General features: G+C 40.4%; 1 protein-coding gene across 1 annotated transcript in view; it reads left to right on the top strand.

Moving 5' to 3' along the window:
- The first annotated feature begins 2580 nt into the window (after positions 1–2580).
- The window catches only part of tln2a (talin 2a), a 102986-nt gene continuing 99566 nt past the window's right edge, over positions 2581–6000 (top strand). Inside the window, exon 1 of the mRNA XM_038280943.1 lies at positions 2581–2737. The gene's annotated coding sequence lies outside the window, so the exon portion shown is untranslated. The remainder of the gene's footprint in view (positions 2738–6000) is intronic.

The raw sequence follows: 6000 nt of genomic DNA, 5'->3' as shown, positions 1-6000 counted from the left end.
TCCATCAACTTATATTTTTAACTGAGCCCAGCAAAGTATTGGGAAACATAATGCACACTTACAGTCACCCTCTGAGCATTGATTACTGAATAGAGGCAGCTGAAAAAGACATTATCAAATTAAGTAAAGCCCACTTTATGGCTATGGGAGATTAGATACATTAAAAATAACGTCACATAATATATAATAAGTGTTTAAAACATCTATTATAAAGAAAAAAACATGGCTGAGAAGCTGATCAGCCAGTAAAGGAGTATAAACCAGGATTTTTGGACTTTATTTTAAATTGATTATTAGGGCTCACCAGAAAAGAATTGTTAACTCTCAAAAATAAGTTAAACTCACGAAGCGCTTTTATTGGACCTTCATTGATCCCCCTTGGAACCTTGGAATAAAAGAAAAACTAATTTAGAGTAATTGCATACTTTATTGCATGTGCCATTTTAAAATAACAGCCTATATTGTGGTATTATAATCTGCAGACCAGGAAAGTTTTAGACCATATTAGATCTAAAATACAAAACAATGTAAAATATAACTTTTCAGCGCTGCTTCGGATTTAGTTTCTTTTCACCTCTTTGATGTTTGAATACACCCACAATTGTCAATAATTTTTATTTAGAATGCTTATTTTAATATTTGCAAGCTGAACCAAAATGAGTGCATCCATCACATAAAAAACACAAAAAGAAAAATCAGAAAATGACAGCCTTAAAAGGAATAAATAAGTATTTCCATTTTAAAAGAGAATAAACAGAAATTATTGCATTAGGGTGTTAAACCTTCAAAATTAGATGATTATGATTAAAAAAAAATAACTGTTACTGGCTGCAAATAGTAGAAATCATATATTAAATTATTGCAAACACAATTGTGATTTTAATTATGGCTTATAGCTAATATCAATCCACTATTCAGCTCTTAAAGCCAAGAAGGTTCATGAAAACAGCTAAAAAAAAATTGAAACAGAAATCAGCTTAGTGTAAAGTACATCCATACAGCATGCAGTGTGTGCACTTTTATTATTGCTGTATCAGTACAGTGTGGCATGGGGCAAAGCAGAGTCCTTTCTCTACCTTGGATAGAGTTCTTACTCCTGACAACCGAAAGTAAAAGGGATAGCGGGTAGGGACAGTCCACGCCTAATTAATGCTCCTTACCCTTCAATAGTCTTTAGATTTAAAGGCCTCCCCAACTTCCCATAACCTATGTGGATGGTCCACTGTTGTATTACCTTTTACTTTCCACCTAACTTTCCATTTGGAGAAAGCCCACTGTGAGCAGCCAGCCTCTTTAGAAATAACCAACTGTGATCTACTTTCATTTAAAAATACGACTCAGAGGCTGTCATCTGCTTCCACCATAACATTTCCTGCGAAGATCATTTTTTAAATTTTGTTTTATATAATATTCTTATATAGGAGTGCCACTAAAGACTTTTTGCTAATTGACTAATCTGTTGATTCTTTTAGCAATCGGTCGATTCAATTCAGTTTATTTATATAGCACCATTTCACAACACGTCAACTCAAGGCACTTTACAGTTCACCAGATCATGCAGTAAAATTGATTCAAAGTTTTCTATCTAAGGAAAACCAGTTGATTGCATCGACTCATTGACTCGGATGCAATCCCTCACACTAAGAATGCTTGTAGCGACAATGGAGAGGAAAACCTCCCTTTTAACAGGAAGAAACCTCCAGCAGAACCAGGCTCAGTGTGAGCGGCCATCTGCCGAGGCCGACTGGGGTTTAACGAGAGAGAAGCAGAGATACAAAAATCAGCTGTAAAATGCCACCCTGTCCAGGAAACAAACAGCCAGGCAGACGAGCTCGTGGCCAGCTCCCATATCAGAGGGTGAAGAGAGCACATCCAGCCAGTCCCAGTCAGAGAAACACTTCACTGGAAAAATAGTTCAGTTCAGTTCAGTAGCTTTTATTTGTCCCAGTATGGGCAATTTTGTGCAGTAGTAGTACACCTTTTAAAACAAACAGGCCGATCTCCAACATCCATAAACACAGGTGCTCATAGATATAATAATCAGTTGGCAAAAGGTTCCTTAAAGGAGATTTAACACAGAATTTAAACCAAGTGAAGCTAAAAAACAGTGAATTTTAAGGGATATTAATGGACAACAGTTTTTTTCACCTGGAATTCAAATTGTTTATATATATATGTACTTATTTATTTAATAATTTTGGTATAATTACTGCTTCGAGTTGGTTGCTTTTTCATTTAAAGGCTTCATTTAAGTTTGCATACTGAAGTTAAGGATGAATAGATTACTAATTATTATTATCATTATTTATATGATGAAGTGTGTCAGCCTAATTCTGTTTTGGGAGGGTTTTTATTAACTAGCTGTTAAATTTATAAAATAAATCAATTAATTAAAATAAATTGTATTCTTATAGGCTTTTCTTTTTCAATCAAATGACCCCAAAAAGCTTAAAATAATGTTGGAATCTTTTTTTCTGACCCATTGTGTAGTTCAAAGACCTGCTGCCGACGGACTACAAATCGCATTGGCCAGTAATTATGACGTATTTCCTCTTTGTCCCACTCCCCATTTACACACATCTAGCAGCTCTCTCTCTCTCTGTATCACATCCACACCACGCAGAGTCCGGGGCCACTTGGACATTTCTCTCCCCGCTCAGGATATTTAGCAGCAGGACTGCAGGCCGTGTCGGTAAATGTGCATCTTGCCTGAAATGCTCCAGCAGCGCATTTAAAGGTAAGTCCTGTAATCTGCTTATTGTGGATCCCATCTCCCCCCCGCAGATCTGGGTGACCTCCTCTCTTTAGAATATCCTAACAGCAGTCAGCGTGAGACCCCGCATGCTGATGGGGGCCCCTTGGTGCGGGGTGTTTCATTGCTTTATGATGTTTGGATTGTGTTGAAATTAGGCTCTCCCGTTAATTCTCCCATGGAAACCAGGTAACTTGTTTTATTCGCTGCTGTTGGTGTTTCGCAGCCACAGCTGAGGCGCTTAAATGGATCATCGCGAACAGAGGAGCGCATATTCTCGGTGGGCGTGCAGGATTCCACGCCATGTTTCCATATCACCGGCGGCACGTTTATTTCTTTACAACTTTTTTTTTCTTTGTTTTGTTTTCGGTACCCGCATATTTTTTGAACGGTGTCAATCCGCACAAAGCGCGTCTCTCGTTTGTTTAGGATCACGCATGACAGAAACTTGTGTGGACGCGCCTCTGGATCGTGCAGCGCAGACGCAAACCGCTTATCTGCTGCGTGGGTTCCCACGCGTTTGGTTGTGGTTCTCCAGTAAACCTGCGATCAGCGCGTTGGAGGGAGCATCAGATGCGAGGCATACCAGCCCCAGCCTGGAGCAGCCAGTCTCTGTCTGGGCGCAGCTGCCACACCCCTTCATTGAAACCCGACGCGCCGATATTCAGCCTTTTATTTTGTATACAGGTGATCACATGCTGGTGCTGCTGCAGGAAATCTCATGATATATTCACATTTCTGTTCCACCCACCCCTCCTCTTTCCATGTGCCATGTTGGTGCGCCTGGATCAATATTGGCTGCTGTAGTGTTTCAGCCCTGTGTGCCAGTGGATTGCAGGGTGTCTGTATGCAGACTGTGAAGGGGGCAGGCATGACTGGTCACATGAGATGAGGGGGCAACCTTCAGTTGTCTGATGTGCAAGGGAGTTTCTTTGGCAATTTAATGGCCAAAAGTAAATCCTCTTAGCAGCTCTTTCACCTGCGCCCCACTGCCTGGACCTTGGCTTGTCAGAAAAAGACACATGACCTTATAGGCTGAAGGCTCATTCCTCTGTTACACATCCCTTATGTATGCCCACCCTTCACATGGTTTGGGGGCGAGCAGGACTGTTCAGGGGATCCCAAATGTTGGAGCCGGAAAAAGAGCTGCCTTTGGTAAATTCATGCAATAACACTTTGCATGCAAGTACTATATTTATCCAGTTTATTGGCTAGATGCTGTGTTTATTGCCAGAACTTCAAAAGCAGGTAGATCTGAAGTGGTTCAATCCGAAAGTAAATTCATTTCTTAAAACTTTGTTTTAAAAAAGGAGGGACCCACTGAAATTATTTTATTGTTTCCTATGATTATATCCTAAGGCTAAAGGAAACAAATAATTTGTTTTGTCAGATAAGACCAATTAAAAGGCATTTTTACGATATAAATTTGATCTTATGCCTCACATAATAACAGGAGGCTTCCTTCACTAGGAGGGTAAAATGCAACTTGGATGTTATGTCTGCACACAGGTCTGCTTATTCAAAACTGAGTGGAAGGAAAGGTTAGAAAAGGATGCACAAAAAAAAATGCATTGTCAGATATTTTAGAGGTTTTTGAATCAAACGTGTTTGAGACTTTGAGGAAGATTCTTGGGTCTTAGACATTGTCTGGGCTCGGCTTCAAGAACTACCATTTACCTGTCTATGCTAACCAACTGCTGCACAAGAAACCCCATGAGAAATGTATTATTTTGGCTAAGGAGCTAAAAATCCAGGCCTTAGAGTCTGGAATGGGCATGAAATTAAAGTTCTGAGAAGCAGTCAAGCTTTCCTGGTGAGCGAAATCAGGAGCTATGTCATGGTTGGCACAACCAGGTTATCAAGGGATTTTAAAGACCTTCATGCTTCGCTTTAATGACAAGTTTCATGGAGATGCTGATTTCATTCTGTGGCAGCAGTGGTCCACTTTCAAAACCACCAATAACTGGTTTGATAATCCAGATATCACACGCTGGACTGGAAAGCAAACTCAGCTGACCTAAAACCCAAAGAGGGAAAGAAAAGTGAAACAACAGCGACAAAAACTGACATGCTGAAAGTCGTTATCAGGCAGCCTGGGATTCCTTAAAGCCTCAGCAGAGCCACAGACTGATTTCAATCCATGCCATGCTGCATTAGTCCAGGAAATTATGCAACCATTCATTGTTATTTTCATGAATCTAAATGCATTTTGCTAAAATGGTTTCAGGGCTAGTAAAAGTGCTGATGGAAAAAACAAAACAAAAATCAGTCATCTAATACCATGATCTCTAAGTTTAAATGTATTCACCCAGTAAGGATGGTGTTCCTGTGGGAGTTAAAAGCATCCTTCCAGCAGTAAATGCTGCTACCCCGCCCCAGAGTCTCCCATGTTAAAAAAAATCTGTCCTTTCAGAATGGAAGCTCCTTGCCTAATGAGCCAAGCAGTTTGCACTTCTGCGGCTGTCGCCTCTTTTTCTCCTTTTCGCTCAAAATGTCATATTTTACCGAACCCTGCAGTCGAGTCTCTCCTCCAGCAGCTCTTGTTCCTGCTTGGTATGCTGCTCTGCCATGGGCAACAGCCCCAATCATTTATTTTACTGACCAAACTCGCATGATGGTTAACAATCAGCAGCCTTCTCATTACATTACTAAGTGCACTGACCTTTAGGGGAACATGTTTATGCCTCTGGTCAGCTATTTAATATTCTCATAACAGAATTATCAGCTGACACACCGTACAGAGTAGCTGTTCAGTTATCTAGTGCTGAAATCGTTGCAATTTTCAAAGAAACTTCTTGTAAAATCATTCTTCTTTTCAAAGTAGAATCTATATAATGTCTGTTTGTGGATGTTGATGAGTAAAGCTGTGAACTATCAGTAATTTACTAACATTTCCTCCTGTTATGCAAACCTGGTGTGGGTCACTCAGCTGCATGTGGTCGGTATATCGATCTGTCTCTTTGCTCTGCATAAAAACAGGCCTCTGTCATGACCAGTGGCCACCGAGGAAGTAATGAGTGTGAACCCATAATGACATTTTAATCACAACGTGGATCACAGGAGGAGAGAGAGCAAACAGTCTGCTGCAGCTGTGCTTGGTCAGGTAGCCCCACTGTGCAGTCTGGGAGAAAAAGAAAAAATGGCCCGGCGGGAAATTTCATTATCATCCAGGTCATTTTTGCAAATGTAAAGTCTCCAAGTAGGGTTTGGTGATTACAATTTTCCTGCAGGAGATTGCAAGTAATGGT

This window comes from Cyprinodon tularosa, unplaced genomic scaffold (genome assembly GCF_016077235.1).
Source record: "Cyprinodon tularosa strain WSP-4 unplaced genomic scaffold, ASM1607723v1 ctg103, whole genome shotgun sequence".
Taxonomy (NCBI): Eukaryota; Metazoa; Chordata; class Actinopteri; order Cyprinodontiformes; family Cyprinodontidae; genus Cyprinodon; species Cyprinodon tularosa.
This window is presented reverse-complemented; position numbering and strand designations above follow the sequence as displayed.